This window comes from Homalodisca vitripennis, chromosome 4, assembly GCF_021130785.1.
Source record: "Homalodisca vitripennis isolate AUS2020 chromosome 4, UT_GWSS_2.1, whole genome shotgun sequence".
Taxonomy (NCBI): domain Eukaryota; kingdom Metazoa; phylum Arthropoda; class Insecta; order Hemiptera; family Cicadellidae; genus Homalodisca; species Homalodisca vitripennis.
In genome coordinates, this window is record NC_060210.1 from 4744910 (window position 1) to 4767187 (window position 22278).

Genomic DNA, 22278 nt, shown 5'->3' on the forward strand with positions numbered 1-22278 from the left:
ATAAATAACTGGACAAAGGTATATAACATTATTGGTCAGATCAAAACACAGACATTTCACCACATTATCATGGGTCTCCGGTGCTTAATACCCATTTGTTTGTCTGTATGTCTTTTTGGTAAAAAAATTAATATGTTAAAAAATAATATATTAAATTCTACCAAATATTGGTAAAATGTGTATGCTAACAAGACCAGTTACTACAAAAAATATTATTATATTATATTTAATAATTTAAAAATAGTAGCCTTAACAAAATTCCAACTTTTAATATATTAAAACTAGCAAATGCACTAAATAATTACAAGAATGACATTTTTATTGGATTTCAATAGAACTCTAATGACACCAACATTGTTTGAATAAAATAATTAATAACTGAATTAGGGAAAATTTACTGTGACAAGACACGGTCTGCATTGTGATTCTTAGTGAATATCCAACAATACAAAAATTAAATAAACGGCAGCTCCATGATCGTATGTCTATTTTTTACTCTTGTTATTCTTTAGTGTACTGTTTGTTTAGAGATATAAAAAGTTACTACATTTAAATAGCCGCCATTTTGAAAATATTAAAAGATAATACCACAATATTGTTTATACTACCTGGCTTTGTTACCATACATATTTGGCCCTAATTTGGTAGGATGTAATTTATTAATTTTTAACAAATTATTTTTTTATAAAAAGTCGTCGATACAGATGCACAGGCGGGAAACTAAGCACCGGAGACTTGTGATCATACGTGAAATATCTTTGTCTTGATCTGACCTTGGTGTGATACCTATTGTTCAGATAGTTGCAGAGCATCCTGTATATAGCTCCTCTTACCAATATTTCCCCCCCCCTTAAAGGAAGAACATTCTTCTTGGATAGGTTGGTAAGTCTTCAGGTAGGATCGGCTCTCGAATGGAGCTTGTAGCTCTTGAGTAGGGTGTTTGATCCTCGCGTAGGGCGGTATATCCTCAAAGTTAAATACAAAGAATTACTTATTTTACCAGAAGAAGTTAGGATCAAAAGTCCTCTATAACACAACCTGAGGACCAACGGCTAAAAGGTGACTTCCGAACCACCAGCAATGGCCGAGCAGGCCGGCCGCTTGCAAGAACATGATCGCTCAGCAGTCACCCATCCAAGCAGCAGCCACGTTGCTTGATCTGATTATCTTGCGATAACCGCCATATCCGCTGTACTGCGGTCATTGGATCCTCGGGTAGGGTGGCAAGCTCTTGGGTAGGACGATTGACCCTCGGGTAGAGCGGTTAGCTCTCGGGTAGGGTGTTTGTTCCTCGAATGGGGAGACAGTCAGCTAGTTAGGTTATGTATGGTTTTGTTAGCTTGATAAAGAAAGTAACCTTACTTATTCACTGTTATTCTAATATTTTTAATTATTTCAAATATTACTATTTTAGGTCTAAAGGGTCTCAGGAATTTACTCCCTCATGCAGTAATTTTGCTTATTGGGTCTTTTCTCACATTTATCTCTAATGTCAATATTTTTTACGGAAGAACTTTTCTATAAATAATTCACAATTAATGTGAAGAGGTCATTTTAAACATTTCCCACTATTTATTTAGTATGAATTATTTGTTTTCCTAAAACAACCTGAACAGTACTCCACAGCAAATTAAGTCCATTTGATTACAAAAGTTCTGTCTGTTAACCCATCCATTAATATACCTAAATTAAAACTAACTCATTTATCTTTAATGATAACGGTTATTTTACTAAGGGTATTAAACGAGAAATTAAAACAGCAGGATTCCCATAATCCTCAGCGTGGCGTTTATTAATTACTACCTTGTTATTTTGCCTTCCGCTGAGTTCATTACATCGCAGCATATCGCATTTAAATTTTAGATGAGTTTTACCACACTTCGCGAACAACAAGGAACAAATTCAAATTCAAATTCAAATTCTTTATTCAGCATGTAGACAGAGTTAACAATGTATATGCCAAGTCAACAAATTATAACAAAATATAATAATGTCTCTCAATAAAATAATTTTACTTTTTCAAGTTTACACTATCTTATCAGCTAAAAAGTCCGTAACAGAATAGTAAGCCTTCTCGATCAACAACCATTTCAATTTTTTTCTAAAAACTGTGTAATCTTGGACTAATCTTAAGCTTAATGGAAGACTGTTAAAAAGAATTACTGCTGAATATTTTAAATGATTTTCAAAAAATGAGGTGAAGTGTGGCGGGATATTCATAATGCATCTGGGTTTACTTCTTGTTCCATACATGTGAGTCGGAAAAAATCTATTAAAAAGGTGAAAGTTTTTATGAAGAAATGATAAGGTTTCCAGAATATAAATGGAAGGAAAAGTTAAAAGTTTGTTGGAGGAAAAAAGGTTAGCACATGAGGTTCTGGATGGGACATGACAAATTATTCTTAAAGCTTTCTTTTGAAGCCTAAACACAGACTTAGTTTTGGTGCTTTCAGAACCCCAAATTGAAACCCCGTAAGATATGAATGGATAGATGATGCCATAATAAGTAGCAGTAAGAATTTCAGTTGATGCAAAACGAGCCAGATTTCTGAGCACAAAAATACCCTGACTCAGCTTCCTACATACATGCTCTATGTGGAGATGGAAAGACAAATTGCAGTCAATAATAAGGCCAAGAAATTTTACGGAGCATTCTGAGAAAACAGCTTCATCACCCAAATGAATACTGAGCAAACTTTTGCTTGAATGGCTGTTAATTGAAAATTCAATGAGTGTAGTTTTTGAGACATTTACCTGAAGACTGTTTTGCTCAAGCCAATTAACAAGTGCATTCCCTTCTAAGAATGTGTCGAGTTCCAGGTGATCTCTGGAGGAATTAGAAAACGTTAGTGACGTGTCATCTGCATATAGGCACAAGTTTGGCACAGTTAAGCCCTTACAAAGATCGTTGATAAAGATTAAAAAAAGGACAGGCGTTTATTTATTTAAAAAAAATTAAAAGTAAAATAAACTTGTAATATTTTTCAAATGTAATTTCTAAATTTAATTTACGCCCTTTAATTAATGTTAATTTTTTTTTAATATCCGTTACTCTAATAAGGCATTATGTAAATAGGCTATACAGTAACAATACTTTTATTAATCTCAAATCACTTTTCATTCAAAAATATAATGAGTTTGTATTGCAATTTCTCCTGATTTTTAATCAATCCCTGTTGTACATTCATTAAAACTCAAACAATACACATAGAAAAGAGGCTGTGCCATTTCATTAATTTTCTTGAATTGTTTAAGAAACCTTGAAGAAACTTTTCGTAAGTAAGTAAGTAATATACATTTTACAAAAACTGTATATTTTTGTAAACACGTATTCCTACAGCTTCTCTTAATTAGAATTGAGCAGTTATCAAACTGATCCTTGATAATCTAGTATTGTATTAAATGTAAAGACAAGTTATAGTAGATAACCTGGTCTGTAGCTAGAGCTTTATTTATTTATTTATTTATTTATTGTATACGGTTAACACCATTTTATATTACATGATAAATTTACAGTTTGGATTTAGATGGCTAACAATACAGGCATCTAATTCTATGTATATGAGGTTACCTCCGCCCTTATTACTATTAAATACATACTCTTATAGACCAAACACAAATTAACAGACCATGCAATTGATTTAAATAAATAATTAAAAAGACGTAGTAAATCATTACAAGCATTAAGAAACCTTATTATATTATAATATATACAGAAATGGTTCTAATCAACAGGCAAGTTCAAAATATGTCTACACTCTACAAATTCCAGAATAAACAGATCACCATTCAAAAATAAAACTTGGAGAGTTCCTTTTTAAAAGTTACCTCAGACATAGTAAAGAAATCAATGTGATCTGGTAAGCTATTTCCCAGGCGGTGAAGACCAACACACATGATTCTTTGCATAATTGTTGAACAAGTATGCTATTCAACGCTAATATCGCAACATATTTTAACCTACCGGATTAGTGGTATTCTTACAAGAATGATCGCAATAGCCTGTCTTCTTTCTCAGAATTTTCCAATAAACGAGAAAATGAACACTAACCAAATATCTGCCTAAAATAAAATCCAAAAATCCCACTTCTGGTTTTTAATTACAAACAGTTTTAATAATCCTGAGTATTAAATACAGCGCAGTTAACAACTTTTTATATTACTTTAATTTAATACTCCAGATTATAGATGGCATAAGTGTTATTGGTCATAAAGCTGCAATAAAAAACAGTATGTTTTTTTCCTATATTGTTTCATTACGGCAGAATTTTGTGGGTTGTTAAATAAGATTTCAGTATTATAAACCCTTCTATAAATGAAGTAAAACCTTTTAAAAAAAACTTTCAATACAAATTTACATTTTCTGTGTGTTTAAGCTAACAGACAAAACTGAACTTTTAGTGCCATAAAAAGATTTTGCCTGATCCTCTCACCATATTTTACATGTATTAAAAAGTTTTAATTACCTTTAGAATACTATTTATAAAGAAATAGCTACATTATTTTCTCAATAGCTAAATTCTATAAGATCGAATTTATTATTTCTGGTCAGTGACGTAAACAAGGGAGGTGTTATGGATATTATAACTTCCACTCCATTATGTCTCATACAGGACTTTCAAAATATAGTTAAATAGAAACAGTTTTTTTTATCCATTAATTTTGGATTTTCCTTTTAGGATTAAAATTAAAATTATATCCTTCAAATAGCAAAATAACCGAAATGTTTCTACCACTAGTTTCAGTTTTGGATATAAAATTCTACCATCAAACTAGAACATAACATAGAGTACAACGAATGGCTTTACTTTTGCTGTTTTAAGTTCTGTTTGCTGTTTAAGTTCGTGCACTGTATTTTCGTAACAAAGTTCACGAAACACAACAAACACATTTACCCAATTCACACAGCAACATTAAAACTTTGTAGGCTAAGTTTACACAACACAACACCAAACCGCTACATGAATAATTAGAGGACAAGTTACGGCATTACCAACCCTGTACTGTACTCGGCGTTATCGGTAGTAACAGCAGGAACAGCTGATCCTGGTTTAGGTTAAAAATTAGGCCATGAGCCTAAAATCAATTTTTATAACAAAAACCATTCGAACTGAGTTTTTTTTTCAAACCAATAGAAGATTTTTCCTAAAAATAAATATCAAACGTGAGTTGAGTAGATTTTTATGGAGATCGAAAAGGGCATCAAAGGTTTAAAAATAACCGCCCATTTAAAAATATGTATAATCAAGTAAATAAACTTTAAATAAAAGTCGGAAAATCATTTCATGACCCAAAAAGTGGCAAATTTCAGGTTTTCCAAATTATAAAAATTATATTCTTGTAACAATTACCTTTTCACATTTCTATACCTTCCCATTTCGATCTTCTACAAAACTTGCACGGCTGACGATTGATTCCCTTTTTAGGAAAACATCCACTATCGATCTTCAAGCACTAGGATTCCAGGTTGTGTGCTTAGAGGCAATGAAATCTGATTATCAGCTCCTATACTATGATGTTGGACTGGAAATTCTGGAAATTTAATTTTTTGTTGCTTTTCAAGATTTCCTTATTACAAGTGTTGTGAAAAACTTCATTTTTTTAGTTAGATGTCACATTTAACAAAACATTTTTTAAACTCCTAATTAGAATTCAATATAACCATTTTCTCAGTTGATTTGGTTGTACATGAGTACAAACTCTCTCGTTAAATATCCTTACACTTTGAAAATCCTTAGCATATTACTGTTTCTGTATTGACGCCTAAACTATCGTTGCATACTTCACATAAAAGGTATTTTCAGATTGGTATCATTTTTTATCTTCCAACAATATAAAGGAGGGTATTTTTGGCAGATATTATCAACTGATCAAAGATCAAATACTAGTGCACATTGGAAACACTCCTTGAACATTTTCCTACATTAAACAAATTTTGAAAAGTATCTCATTATGAAAGCTGTTGATTTAACTTAATAATGTTTCACTGTGAATTAGTAATATCCCACATAATTCATTCTAATAATCGCGCTGAAAAGGTTTCTTATTAAAATATGTTTAACACGATAGATGCCTTGTACTACAAGGTGCATTGCGCTGCATCGGGAGTGACAGGATATTCTGGATAGCATATGTTGGGAATAGGGGCCGCCTCCTGTCGAGGTTCATGAGGAAGATTTTAGGGCACTAATCTCAAGTTATGCCTCATAGAGAGAAGGATAAGCCACTCTGAACCAGCCTCTCCTGCCAGAGCAGGTAGGGGGTGGCACACACTCATGTCTAGGTTAGCAAGAACCCTTGACACCTAGGGAACGAACCCCAGCAACTTCAACAGTCATATCCCGCAGTGTACTAGACCTATGGAATTACCCTTGCACCCCAGAATCTTAACACTTTCTGTTAGTGCCGCTCCTGGACATCCATAAGGTTGCCCAGATTTAAGTGACACATCGGTTTTTGCTGTGCCCAGTGTGAGTTCTCCTGGAAGGTACAAACCAGCCAGAAGTGATCCCTGCTGGGTTTATATTTTTAACCATTAGCCATAGACCAATGAGAGAATCACATAACAGGATGGAGGGATTGGTATATCATAAGATAAGCAATACTGTGAATGCTGAGTTTCCTATTAATGCTGCGTCTGGAATCTGATTCTGTCACAGACTTGACTCCTAGAACCTGGAGTCATATCCTTTTGAAGATATCCAGAATATTCGGTGACGAAGAAGCTTAAAATTAGCTCTTTACATCGTTTCGACTTCAGAGACACTTAGATTACAAAATATAGTGTAATTTAGGAAAATACGTACTCTCATTGTCTCATCAGGTCCACAACTCAGATTCAAAACGCTGCACTAACAGGAGGGGGAACTGAAACTAAACTCAACATCCCCATTGAATCCAACTCTTCCACTGTAGCTATTTAGTACGAGTGCAATACTGATACTCCTTTGCTTTAAGTTTGCGAGACGAGTGATTGAAATTATAGTAGGATTTAGGACACTTGCCATCATACAAAAAGTATAATACTACGTTTCGAATATTGAAATCAACCCTCTTCCTTAGGTTTAAAACCCCAAATAAATTTTAACAGTTCGCAAACTAAAACTTGCTACTATATAACAAACACAAAGGCATGAGATCACTAATTAATTAAAATCAAAATATCACCATAATTAAGTGATACCTGACTGGTTGAAGAACTGCATGAAATCCAGACGGGAGAGAATGAACACAAACGATGTCACTGCACATAAGCCAAGAGGCATCACTTCCAGTTTAAGTGACAGTTCATTCCTTCACTTTTAATGTGTCATGCCTTTTAACACTGAAGAAGGAGGTAGATCTCAAATTTCGAAACGTAGGATTATACTAACGACGGCAAATGTCCAAAGTCATATTTGTAATCTTAATTAGGGACAGAATCGTACTCATCTGCCTCCCACTTGATACACTAATCAAACAGGTATTAATGCCTTAACCTGTATTTATAATTTCAAAATATTAAGATCATCAGATTCTTACTACATCTACGAACGTAATTCCGTGTTATTACTTTATAGCTCTTGCAGTTTTCGATCACAGAAAGTAAAGTTAGTTTACATTTTGGTGCAAATAACGTGTATTATACAGCAAACCTCTCATAGCGCAGCGGTTGAGTTCCACCGTTTACCGGAGCAATATATCCGGAACATTATAAACGGTTTGTGCTCGAGACCGAGAAATTGGTTTATCCCAAACCAGTCCCTTGAGTCTACAATTCTTTGCCAAATATTGAACATACCTATGACTATTACACAATTGTTTTGTTTAATATATTAAACTATTGGAAAAACCTTTTACCATATTGCTCTTAGTTTGCATTAATGTGCTTTGCATAAAATCACTACTGAACAAATTATTTGTTTCGTTAAAAGTATTACCCCTTTCGTCCCAAAATTATCGGAAGCATAATCATCATTTTGGAACGTCTCTTTTCCTCTTAAACATTTTTAAAGCAACCATTGTTAAAACGCCATTATTTAATGTGCTTAAGGTAATTTAAGTAATTTTAAAGCATAAATATTTTAAATGTATACAGATTTATTTTTATACTCTCTTATTTTTGTAATTTACGAAATGGCCACTACAGCGTCTTATTGTAAATGATAGCTATTATAGCGTTTTATAAGCTATTATTTAAGTTGTAGTTTATGTATACACGTGGTGCCAAAAAAGTTAAGAAAATTTTGTGATAAGATCCTTTTTCTGTATAAGAATTTATGTTAGAAACTAACTACGTCTTGGAAAATATATTTTTTTCTGTTTGGTGACCTGCTAAATGTTAAATTTTTATTTGTTTTTAAATTTTTGCTACTTATTATATTAGTTTGGTTTAAGTTATATGTCAGCTGTTGCTCGTATTAATTTAATTATTATATGCAAATTGTTGTTATTATTTAACTATTATTCAATATTATTAATTATTAGTAATTATACTTATTGTAGGTTGACGTTATTCATTGTACAATGTACATTTTATTGAATAAAGGATTTTTGAATTTTAATTTGAATAGACATCCCTTATAGTGTTCGCTTGTGGCTGGTAGCTGAACCTACACTGAGTGAAAAAAATCATTAGGTCACTTAAATCTGGGCAACCTTATGAATGATTACGAGCAACACATCACTAACCACTAATGACGAGATAATGAAATGGAAGGGTAGATCGATAGGTCTAATCTACTACAGGAGATAACTTTTGGTATGGTGGGGCTACCTAGCCTAGACTTAAGGGCGTTCTAACCCCTTCACGCTTTGACTGAAAAGGCTGGTACAGAGCTGGCTTGTCCTTTTCCTAAGAAGACATGACTGAGATTTATACCAAACATCGATCCTAATCTTAAAAAAAACAGCCTCTACCTTATACATCCAGAACATCAAATTACTTAGAAAACAGCGCAAATGTCTTATAGGACTAATTACTTCTTAGGTTCTTGTCATAAGCAAACCATATATGAAAAATAAAAAGGCTTTCCAGTAAAGCGGTATTAGCGTGATTTCGATGAATTTTAAAAGAGAAATCAATCACTATCAGTACGGAGTACATAGTGGTACTAAATGTGTTCCGGGAAGGCAATCGCCGAACAATCGGCTTTATACATTCTGAAATGTAATCAGCAAATTCCAGCTAAACACTACTACAAACCATACCCGTTAATGCTCTGATCGTTACAATTGTGTAGGGCTCCTATGTAAGAATGCTTCAGAAATTAAAGGATGCTTTTTTTATTTGTCAATTAAAGTATGTTTGAGGATATGTTTATAAAGCGCTGACCTGGGTGTTGATCAATCAGTTATTGGATGAGCGTTAGCGAAGTCTATAACTCGAGCTGGTTTATCACTCAATCTAATTAACGTATGTTTCTACACACGATACCTCGAAAACAAGTTATTTACGGACTTGCAATTTCGCATAGTTTCATTTCTATATATCGATAATATTGCAAGTCACTCCATGGATTTTGACTGAGCGGTAGCAAATATTTTTACATTGGTTGTAAGATTTCACCAAAGAAATAGCAGGACAAATGAATTTGTAAACTGACTCATTGCGGACAGATGGACTAGCGCACAATCATACATAATAAAATTATAGCCGGCAGATAAGAACTAGTTATTCTGAATAACAATATTTTTATAACAAATATTTTTATTCACGTTGCGAATATGTGGAAAGATTCAGGAAATCAAAGATACAATAATACCCATCGTGACTTAAGAGAGAGAGAGAGAGAGAGAGAGAGAGAGAGAGAGAGAGAGAGAGAGAGAGAGAGAGAGAGAGAGAGAGAGAGAGAGAGACTTTGATACTTTCTTTATTTATCCTGCCATGGTTAGACCAATGGTCCACTCCACCACCATGGCAGGCAACAAATATTCATATGTAATACAATGTTTGAGCAGTAGCCTGATTTTACAAATTACATTTCTTTATATCAATTACCTTATTCTATTTTATTATGTGTAATCAAACTAACTGTTTTTTTCTCTACAACAATATTGTTACTTAAATTATATATCCTATATATATCCTATATATATATATATATATATATATATATATATATATATATATAATCTTATCACTTAAATATATTACTACTTATTCTACTACTATATTATATACTTTACTATATTCTTCCCTTGATTTAAATTCAGTGACGCATTTCAAATGAAACGATAAATTACATTTAACACACACACATTTATACGCATTGTGTGAAAAACCTTTGTTACAAGTCTGGCAACATAATTTCTTATTAGTCCCTGTAGAGCTTGTGTCCGAATCAGTTTCTGAACCGCCTTTAACACTTTTGCTTGGAATCTTAGTACTTACAGATTTAACACCTACAGATCTGATAGGAGTATCATCATCTTTCAACTGTTTTTTTAAATTGCACGAAACACATTTCCATCCAGAATTGGTATTCAATATATACTCATAGTCTTCGTCAGTAATTAGAAATTCCTTACCACTTTGTAAACAGCTTAAATGAAAAACAAGTGAACACTCAGTACACTTGTCTTTTCTCGTCTTTGTCAATAACACTATTACACTGATAACACTTCATAATGACTGAAAAACAGCAATAACAGCGCAAAAGTCAATACAGTATAGACAGTATAGAACAAGGCACAGAGCGTCCGACAAACGATGTGTACGCCACGGCCGCCAGGCTACTACTGAGAGAGAGGGAGAGAGGGAGAGAGAGAGAAGAGAGAGAGAGAGGGGGGGGGAGAGGGAGAGGGGGAGAGAGAAAGGGGGAGGGGAGGGGAGGGGAGGGGAGGGGAGGGGGGGGGGGAGAGGAGAGAGAGAGAGAGAGAGAGAGAGAGAGAGAGAGAGAGAGAGAGAGAGAGAGAGAGAGAGAGAGAGAGAGAGAGAGAGACTACAATGATATCGATATTCATGCTTTAGCTTTAGATGGGAGGGCATCATTTACTGGTGGAGTCAATCTCAAGACCAGTTTTTACTTATAAAGCAGAAGATTTTGCAAATGGAGAGATTTCGTTTACGAATTAGTATTACATTGTGATGGTTAGTACCATTCAGTTGAAGCTAAACTGGACTGGATACTGCAAAATATAATATGTCACATATCTGGGTAAGTCTATGGAGTCCATGAGTGGCACATCACCAACGGCTAATGTCGAAATATTAGGGTGGAAAGGTGGATCGATGGGTCTTAATACTCTACTGCGGTGGATTGAAAGTTAACGGCTGTTGCTAGCCTGGACGTGAGGGAGTTCTGTCTCCTGCCCGCTTTGACTGGAGAGGCTGGAACAGACCTGGCCTCCCTTCTACCAAGATGACATGACTAAGATATAGACCGGTACCCTCATCAGATCTCTACAGGAGGCGGTTTCTAACCCAAACCTTAGACCTCCTGAATATAATGTCATTCTTAAGGCAAGCATAACTTTATTTTATAACTTTTATGTATGTACATTAGCTTAATTGTTGATCTTGTGTTCATCAAGGGCATTGACAGTGAGTTTGGCGTATGATATTGTCATGATGTTGCAACTTTGCAGGATTATGTGTTGAGAGAGAGTGTGTTTTGAGGGTGGTAAATGTAGGGACAGGAAAGGGGAAGGGGGAGAGAGAGATTATGTTGAATATGTGTGACGTGAGTGTATGGATGTGTGGTGAGGTTCCACGCCTCCTAACAAACTATCATCGGTATTATCTTTTTCTTTAATACTGATGTCAATATCTATTAATCATTCATCATCACATAATCATTTCTGACGTTGTTATCTGGTAGCTATCTTATTGCGTAACACTTGCTTTGTTGTAGCTATGATGTATTTTTTCCTTTTTTCTTATATTTCGAGTATAAATACATTAGTACATATTTATATTGCAAATTTCATGTTTTCATTACTTATACTGTTAATTAGTATATATTAATGATGCTGATCGCGTCTTGATGACTACACACAGGATAGGCCCATTTGGAGATCATTTCTTGTTTTGTACACTATATACTGTGATCTGAGTTTCTATGAGGAAATAAATATTAATTCATTCATTCATTCAAGCGCAAAGGCCCTTCTAGGACAGAGATTTCTCAGCCTCTTGTCAAAAAAAGGCACAGCCGGAAGTTTAGATCTCCAATCCGTCTCTTAAACCTGTAATATACGCACATATTACCGTTATCACATAAAAAATAAAATATTGAGAAGATAGTATGAAATCTATACTAATATAAATCGTAGAATATTTAGAACTCCAAAAGTATATAAATCGTCGTTTAAATGTTCATTTCGTCATAGCGGCCCTACATTTTTTAATAAGCTACCCTTGTCAATAAAAGAATCGGTAGGTCTAAGAACTTTTAGCAGTAAGCTAAAAAGATGATTGTTTTCTTTGAGTAATTTGTAATTATTTTTAATTATTGTAATTTAGAACAATAAACTTTAAAACTTTATTATTGTTAAAATACTTTTAATATTTTTTATTATTATTTGAATTGCTTTGTTAAATATAATAGTGTAATGGTGGCTGTATAATTTAATGTGTTTGTAGTGTGATACAAAGAACAGACGTCAAAGTGCGCGGTTCTGTGTCATTCAATTGCAAATCTGTACTCTAGTTTTGTTATTGTTATTTTTTTTTCAATCTGGCCACAATACTTGTAAACGTGGCCAGTTCTTATTCCGTAGAAAGAGTTTTTGTTCTTCTTATTGTAAAAAATGCTAGAATAAATCATTATTTCATTAATAAATAGGTTTTAATCGATGAACTAGTCAATTCGCACCACTTTTGACGTTCATCAACACCTTAAGTGGTTTTTATTATTGTGGCAAATATTTAAAAGTTTTAATTAAATTTTATTAGACCTTATGACCTTAGACCTTAAATAATATGCACACGGTTTAAGCAATCACTAAGCTTCTTGGACAAGGATCAGGTTTCACTGTTTACTGAATCGATATTCAGATATTTATCTGAGACTGAACAAACGATTTGTGCTTTAGACCGAGAAATTGGTTTTTCTCGAACCATTTCCTTGAGTCTACACCCACTCTTTGAATAATAATCGTATTATCTAAAATGGTAATCCTGATTTTACTTTCCGGATGCATAACTTGAACTATACAAAAGCGTTTATGAATATGAGAGTAATTAAAAGTATATTTGGCTTGATAAAGAATTTAACCAGCTGTTTCTCTTAAGCGATACATTTCAATTGTATCTGGTTAGCTGCAGTCCCATCATTGTTTTTTTCTGATCATTTTTCTTCCCTCTAGATCATAGGACCGGTAGCCACAAAAGGAAAAACTTTGGCTATTTGGACATTTTTATATAACGCAATTTTAAAAGTTACAGCAATCCCCCATCTTTACTGTACCAAAGACACTTAACCAGTTCAAAAGATAACTTTAACACCAGAAGGGTTGTTTAAACTCGTTTTATTCTCGGTAAGAATAATCTAAAAAACATAAGCACCAGAAAGGATACTTAAAATATAATAATTAAATTTCTGTAGGATTTAATTTAAAATTATACCTATTTAATCATTATTTACAATACTATTTATTTAAAGCTCAATGCTAATCTTTAGTTAGAACTTCGTCACATTTAGTCTGGTACTTACAGAACTAAACATTATCAAATCATTAGACAAAAAACAGTAAACAATATTTTTATTTAACTTTAAAGCTGTTTAGGATATATTTTTATGTGGTATTAATAAATTGCTATATGAAGCATAAATGAAGATATACTCGTATATAGCCTGAATAGAACTTGATTTACCAAAAGTTCCCCCACATCTAAAAACATTATAACACATTCAAATTGCTATCTTTACGCCGATGATACAGTCAACTCAAGAATGATAAACCAAATTAATCTTCACACCACATCGAAACATAACAGTTTTGAACTAAATTACCAGAAAAAAATTTAACATATCTGACTCACCGTGAACAAAAATCTCAAATTGACTAACCAAGTTACGATAACGTGAAGAAGAGTCTGCTGGAATCGACGGTCTGAAGCGGTTTTCCTTGTACCTGCCATTCATTGTTAAGGTTATGCTCATTAAGACTCTTTGATACTACCATACTTTTACTAATGTGACGTAGTGACATGGCCGATAGCAATCAGACAGACTCCAGCACGCTCGTGACTATTGTTTAGGTTTTTTTTAACCTTAGACTTCATGAGCACTTTACACAATATTTTCAGCAATTGCCACTCATGAAACTCCATCAACTAAGTAAATTCCAAATTCTTTCTTTTTTACATTTAATTATCAAAACCAAGTTTTATAATCATTTCAACTTTATCTCTGATATTAGTGAACGACCTACAAGAAGGAGAGCCACATTAATATCAATTCTAACCCATCGATCAACAATTTTAACAGGTCCTTTATTGTTCAGGCTTGTCGCCTCTGGAACGCTCTCCCTGATGATACTAAATTTATTGAGGACCGTGTACGCCTTGGAGCAGGTGTTATAGGCTTACTCCTGGGGGGTGCGTGAGATGACGGGTGGTGCTGCATTTTGCGTTCATGTAGTGAACTTGTGTGGTAGAGAGATGGAAAGTGCCTTAGCTTCTCGTTCTTCATTTTGAATTTTTCTTATATATATATATATATATATATATATATATATATATATATATATATATATATTATTTTAAGATTTCTCAAATTAATTTAAATATCGAAATTTTTACTTTAAATTTATTTAATTTTCTTTAGGTTAAGATATTTTATATTCTATTTAAAATATAAGTTTATAATTTACCGTACTTCTGTTAAACTACTGTAAATGCACTGTGTACGATATCGATTTGAGTGATATAGAGGTCTTGATAGCCTTAACTCGGCCCTTTTAATAAAATCATGTTTTTATTTAAATTAAACCCTGTAAAAATAGTCTTTACATGTTTTATAATACCAAATGTGTATCAAAACCAAAGTAATCACTCTATCTGACTATTAAATTACATAGCAGTGCCATTCAACTTGGGCATTCCAACAGAAAGAGACATTCAAAATCTATTATATATCAAGCAATCAATTAATAAAACTCTGAAAGGGTCTGTCTTGTTCTACAGTTTTTTTAACCTTTATTGAGTTACGAGTTATGCTTATTTTTCTTACTGACAAGTATTCAAAATTTAAAACTGTTTAATTGTTTAATTAGTTAAGTACAGTAAAAGATAACGGTACGCCACATCAAGTGTAACGTAGCAGAATTCACGGTTGTAAAACACCCATTGTCATTCTGGTAACTAGGCTACATGTGCCACTATACTACATGTTCAAATATTACATCAATATCGTAGCTAGGAAATCATTTTGGGGGAGGGTCCAGGCAACTGATATTTTCCTGTAGTGGACCTTAAAAGGTTTTGATTCTTTTATTTGTTGAGAACGGTCTTTCAGCAGTACATATGAATAATACTGAATTATTGAAGTAATAATAATCGTTTACTAAAAAGGTTATTGAAAATATTTAAAATTTGGGGTTTTCGGATCTTTTGGACCCCCTCTCTGCCTATGTCATTCTTTCATATAACTTTACTCAGTTTGTTTACAAACTTATTTGTTCTGCGATTTTCTCGTTGCTACCATGGTTACCTGTAAGATCAAAGTTCGTTCAAACTCAGCCAAATCCAATGAAGTGACATGCAAAATCATCCACTAAATGATGTCTTTAGACATTAAACTTCAGGTAAAGTTTCAAGACTATAACCTAACTCTTTTTTGAGGTATCTTATGGAGAGAAAGACTGAAATAAATTTGTTCAGCCCGTCGATTGATGTTTCGTTAACGCTCAGCCAATTATTCATTCCGTTATATCACTGAACTACAAACTACGTTTAGATCTTTTTGCATAAACTTATGAGTTACATACTACAAAATTTCCGTTCTTGTTTTTTATGGAACCAGCATTATTCAAACCGCCAGGAATAAACCATCATGCATTGAACCCTAAAAGCTGATCTCAAAACAAGTATACTGGATATTGAAACCACTAAACCGTTAGATTAAACTTTGCCAAACTCCGCATTACTAGAGTTAATACTCTAAATAATTTGGCAATACAAACACGTATTATATTAGTCCCATTTACAAGTCCCTGTGAATGTTGAATCGTTCGGTTACGATTCAGTGGTGTGTTATTACTAAACCCTCTCGTACAAGAAGCGGGTTGCATTTACCAGACCAATATATCCGGGCACTACAAACGATTTGTGCTTGCAACCGAGAAATTGGTTTTTCTCAAACCATTTCCCTCCGGTTCTACTATTTTTATTGAATACTGAACGATTTTCGTATATGTTTTTCAAGGGTTGGTTTCTCCTGGATTGTTAATAATTACTTAAACAACTGTTTGAATTCAAGAGTGTACGTTCTATCACTATTGCGTTACTTGGAGAGTTTCACCTTTTTAACATTCTATCCGGATGTAGACGATATGAATTGTATTAGAATTTTCTTAAATTTCAACATAGTTATTTTCTTTACAATTTTATTTATTTATGTTGAAAAGGTGCTCACTGCAAAGTTGAAGGCGTCGGTTTTTGTATTATGAATTATGGATTTTGTAGTTTCAAACCGTAACCGTTTTTTAGCTTTTTATAAAACTTTACCTAACTCCTTTAAATGAAGAAATATATATCCACTTAGGTATTTTCCCCCAGAAATTTAATATGACCCAATATATGTTTGAACTCTACCTCCTCTTTCAAGACGAAGAACAGAGTAAGTAAGAACTCTGGTTATTGATTTCCTCGGCCCCTATTTTAAGTACTATGGTTTAAAATTTATAAATAATTAAAAGACGTAAGTTTGAATATCTGGCTATTTAGTTATGCTATATAGACATACGCCCATTCTTTGGGGTATATATCTTTAAGTTAGACTTGAGCTCGTATAGAGACTTAAAATGTATATAACAAATACGAGTACTAACAACCCTTTCTCTTTAAATACTTACTTACTTAGTTTTAAATATACTTATATAAATACTTCTTAAGACTTTAGGTTTGTGAAAGATTTTCCCTTGTCGGAAGTGTATTTCGGTTCTCTTTGTGAATTATGGAGTACACATTTATTTTCTTTCGGTTTTATCAGAAGAGTTAAATTTACACCTCTTACAAGGAAGAACTAAATTTGAATATAAATTTCATTCTAATTATGTTAAAAGTGTTTTCATTTGTGGTTAAGAGTGTTTTAAAATATTAAACTCTAAATGATGAGCATAATAAAAGGACGAGAAACTAGCTTGAACTAAAATTCAAATGGAACAAAACTGTGTTAAATCAAAACATCTTTAAGCTAAGCGCCTTGATTTTCCAAGCTAAAACACACAAAGAGAAGCAAAATATATGCTACAAAAATGGGACACAATCAATAAATAAATTGGACTAATAAAATAAATAGTTTAATATTTGTACATTTTTAGTTACTAAACAATCCATAAAGATTCGTAACAACTCAAGTGAACATCTCGACATGTGGACACTTCCTTCCAAGAAAATCATAAATGACCAAAGAGTTTGGTATTGGTACGAATACTGAACAATACATGTCTTGACAACAAATATAAAGGAAATTTTCTGTAACGCTAAAATTTAATATATCAAACTTGCTGGAAGAATAAAAATTCTTACCAGAGGTCCCTTCCTACATTAAAATATACTTGTATAAAATATACTATATTCTTCTAGCACAAATATTGGAATAAGATGATGTTTTGCAATAAAAAAAGCATTGTTTGTTGAAATGAGTTTCCAATGATATGTTGTGTATTTGTAACTTTACCACTGTGTACTTGTAGGCTAATTCAGTTTGTTGTGCTTGATCCATATTAGAAATATAGCCTTCAAAAGTGTTTAATATAACTAATAATACACGTTTGAACACTTTTTTATTGCTACAATGTACATTTTGGATTCGAATACTTGTAGAGGTTAAGTTAAATACATGAAGTAAATAAATAATTAGATCAAATTGGCATATGTTTTAACAATCTTAGTATTTCATTTATAAACGTGATCAATTTCTATCACTTAAAAGTCTTAATTAATAACTCTTATGTTAAGAATACTTATGTTGTACATTGTACCAATAAAAAAACAAAATGTTTCAAAGGCGTATTGTTATTAGTTATGTTAAACACTTTTCCAGACTATATTTCCAATATTTCACATTAGTTTATGCCTGGACTGTTGCTTTATAATATTACAACATCCTTGAAACTTATTATCGGATTCGCTCAGAAAATAATCTCCAACCGTAGTCGACGTACAAGACCAGCACAATACGAAATTCACACCGATCCTAATCTTTAGTACATGTTTTCAATTTTTACTAGATGTATGTATATGTGTGGGAAGGGCAGTTTTACAGGTCATACTTATCGATAATCTTTAAGTATTACAAAAATTTTCTAAATTCCCCATAAGATTGCAGATTCACTTTTATTAGTAATAAAATACAATCCAGACATTTACCTGAACGTATTAACAAGGACCGATCAACAGAATTCGTTAATGTTGCGGTAAGTCCTATTGTATTACTATACCAGGCCGTCGGACTGCACTGTTAATTTTCCAGCGAGAATTCTACATTATTTTCTCTGTGACGTAAGAGTTTCTGAAGTGGTAAAACAATTATTTTAAATCGTAATATCGTCTTTACATCCTACTAATAAGTGTAAAACTATACTATGTATTATGTATCCTGTCTCATGGATCCTCGGCTACCCGGGACTTACCCAGGCCATTTCCCGAAACTCCCAGCCGCCTACAGCTGTTTTCCTACGACTCCCCATACTAGCTTCCCCACTGGATAAACTAACATTTTTACCAGAAACATAATTTCCTAAATTTAATCAAATATTTTAAAAGAAGATAAAAATTAAGATGAACTATACTAAACAAGGCAATAAAAAAAAGAAAACAATAGATGTGGAGTCTATTTTGAAGTTTGTAACAATATAAAAGTAAAAAAAGTAAAGAATGTCTTATTTTACCAGGCGAAGTTAGGGCTAAGAAGCCCTCTCTAACACTTAACCTGGGGACCAACGGCTTAAAGGTGACTTCCGAACCACCACCAATGGCCGGGCAGGCGGGCCGCTTGCAAGGACAGGATCGCTCAGCGGTCACCTGTCCAAGCAGCAGCCACGCTCGGCGTTGCTTGATCTGGTTATCTTGCGATAACCGCCGTACCCACTACACTGCGCCATTGGCATTCATAGTTGATTTTGTATAACAATATGAACATTAAAATTGCATTATAAATGTATGGAAATGTTAAAGAATTAATTTTCAATCTTATTATATTAGTGAAATGGTTTTCGTATAACAAGGAAAACGTGTGTATTATAACGTCACTGTTCCTTGAATCATGAGACTTCCGCAGCGGAACTCTGACTCAGAGTGGCTAATATGTTCAGACAAGTGATTGATTAAAATCTTACGAGTTAATGGAGTTAGAATATTAATCTCAAACACGATGTTGTTGCGTAAGGTTTTAATATCACAACCCATCCTTTGTCAATGCAATTAAAATACATCAACAAATAATAAAAAATAAAACGGTATCTCTCATTTTAACTATTTAACAAATATAATTCAAGCAATGTTTTACAAATGTTTATAAGACTATTGTATACAATCTATATATATATAAAAATGAATGTTTGTATGTTTGTCCTTTATGGAATCGTGAACTATTGGACCGATCATGATGAAAATTTGTACGTATATGTATTTTTCCACGGAGAAGGTTTATAAGCTATGCCCATCCCTTTCCCGATTCAGGATTCCGCCCCACTGGTTACAGAAATACCCATAAGAAATGCATTGCAGCAAACATATGTTAACGTCTTTTCAAATTTTTAATCAGCTGTTCTTTGTAAACATATATTACACTTATAGTTTTAAAGCATAGAGTAAGCTTAAGAGAAACGACAAATTTTGTTTAAACTGTTTTTGCAATCACTGTTAAACATAGACTTTACTATCCAGATAATACAATTCAAATTTGACGTAAAAATTCACCTTTAACTGCAATATTTATTTAATATAAACCATGCTCATGCTTGATCAGAAGAGTAATGCAGATATCATAATTACTATCTTACGTTGGCTACAAATATAAAGAATGTTATAAAATCAACCTTAGTTGTTTTTTTTTGACAGAAGTATGGTTCTCAAAACTCCGTGTGTACATATTCTCTCGATCGAGACAACAAAGCAAGCTCAATCGTGGCATCGGAGATATAACTAATTTAATCTTAAATTTATTATAGTAAAAAAAAAAAATTACTAAGTAATATAGGACTTCGGTTCTTAAGATTTGCGTGCGAAGCCGTGGGTAACAGCTAGATAGAGGCAGGAATATGGTACATACCTTCATAATACGCCCAAGAGGCTCACGATGGAACGACTATCAATTATCTCAGCAATGTTTAGAATGTGATAGAAAAAGAATAAGTGAATATAGTGTACTGTTTTCAACGGGAAATTGCGTGCGAAGCCGCGGGCAACTTTTGCAAAAAATTATTGAAATGCGCAGCAAAGCGCGCCGGGCCCGCTAGTATATATATATATATATATATATATATATATATATATATATATATATATATATATATATAGTGGTATATATATATATATATATATACCGAGTTTTGTAAGAACATTAGTGTCTATAAATAATTTATATGTATTTTTTACAAGGGTAGGTTCCATTAGTAAAGCTGTTTATTCCGTAAAGAGGTCATATTTTACCATAATTCTGCAAGTAAAAAATGGCCATATAAAATGTCAACTAATTTAAACCGTTTATACTTTTTTTAATTCTATTTAATCTTATTTTATACAATTAATTATTTTAAAAATTATTACCGCAGTAATTGCTATAGGCTATATCATTGATCTGACATTGGGTGCAAGGTACTTAATTATTCATTAGGAACTAATTTCCCTCTAAAGTGAATATAAATATATACCAATATATTTAAAAATCGAATCACCTGTGCCTAAACTTATTTTTAGTTTTCTGGCGGTAGGCCTTCTCGGGGTTCATTACATGATTTATGAATGCAGTTTTTTGAAAACTATCTAGCTCTGATACAATCGATTTAAAATGTGTGGAAACAGCATAGAAAAACTCTATGTCCCAGGATTAACGTTTCTTAGAACTGTTGTAAACTTACAGAAAGTGTTGTTTTCGTTGTAAGTTTAATCAACTTCTTAAATGTCGTGGTCCATGTTTACTGAGCTGGCTTCATCTTCCAGTGATTTTTTTAACTTCTATCTCATGCGACTTAAGGTTATTATAGAAATATCATAAACAACATCAAAGTGTTTCGTGTATATAAATCTATTTTCAAGTGAGGAGACTAATAGTAAATGAAATTAAATACGTGCAGCAAATAGGATGCCACTAAAAAAATAAATTCAAGGAAAATTAAAGAGAAACAAATATTAGACAACCTGAAAACTGCTTGGAGTCCACACAGGAGAAAATGGTCTCAGGTATAGTCACAGAACAGAATGAAATGCACGAGCACAAGTCACGACTACGATAAGTCAAGAGCACAACCACACGTCACACCAGCGCATGGGAAAGTGGGATAACGATCTTACCTGATGAAGAGGGTGGATTTCAATCCTCGAAACGTTGAGCAATACATCTTAACGTTTTGTAAATATCCAAAATCCTATTATCTATTCAAATTTTCCATCACCAAAAACAAAGGATGTTTTTCGCATTGTTATGTAATCATTATTGATGATGAGAAGTTGCACAACATCATTGTAAATATGACGAGTGTATGCATGGTGGGTCGGTAATCACCCAATAATCGGCTTATACATACTGAAGTGTACTCAGCAAATTGCAGCCGGACAGCACAATTACCTACAAATACGCACTAATGTGCTGAACGTCACGTGACATTGCTGCTGTTTCATTGTTGATTCTCTTTAACGAATGGTTATATCAACTGCTTTAATCAACATATATAAACTGTTAAAGGTTATTAAAATACATACTAAATGTATGTCAAGGTATATGAGTCAACTATGAATGAATCAATTCTTATATAACATCATACTTCTTTCTACCCCAATGGTATTGCCTAAGCAATCTTTTAAAGGGGAAATCCCCGTAGACAATCAGTGCGGATTGCAGATTAATACTATTTAATTATTTTAATACTTACTATATTACTCGCTTTACCAAACACGATAAGACTATT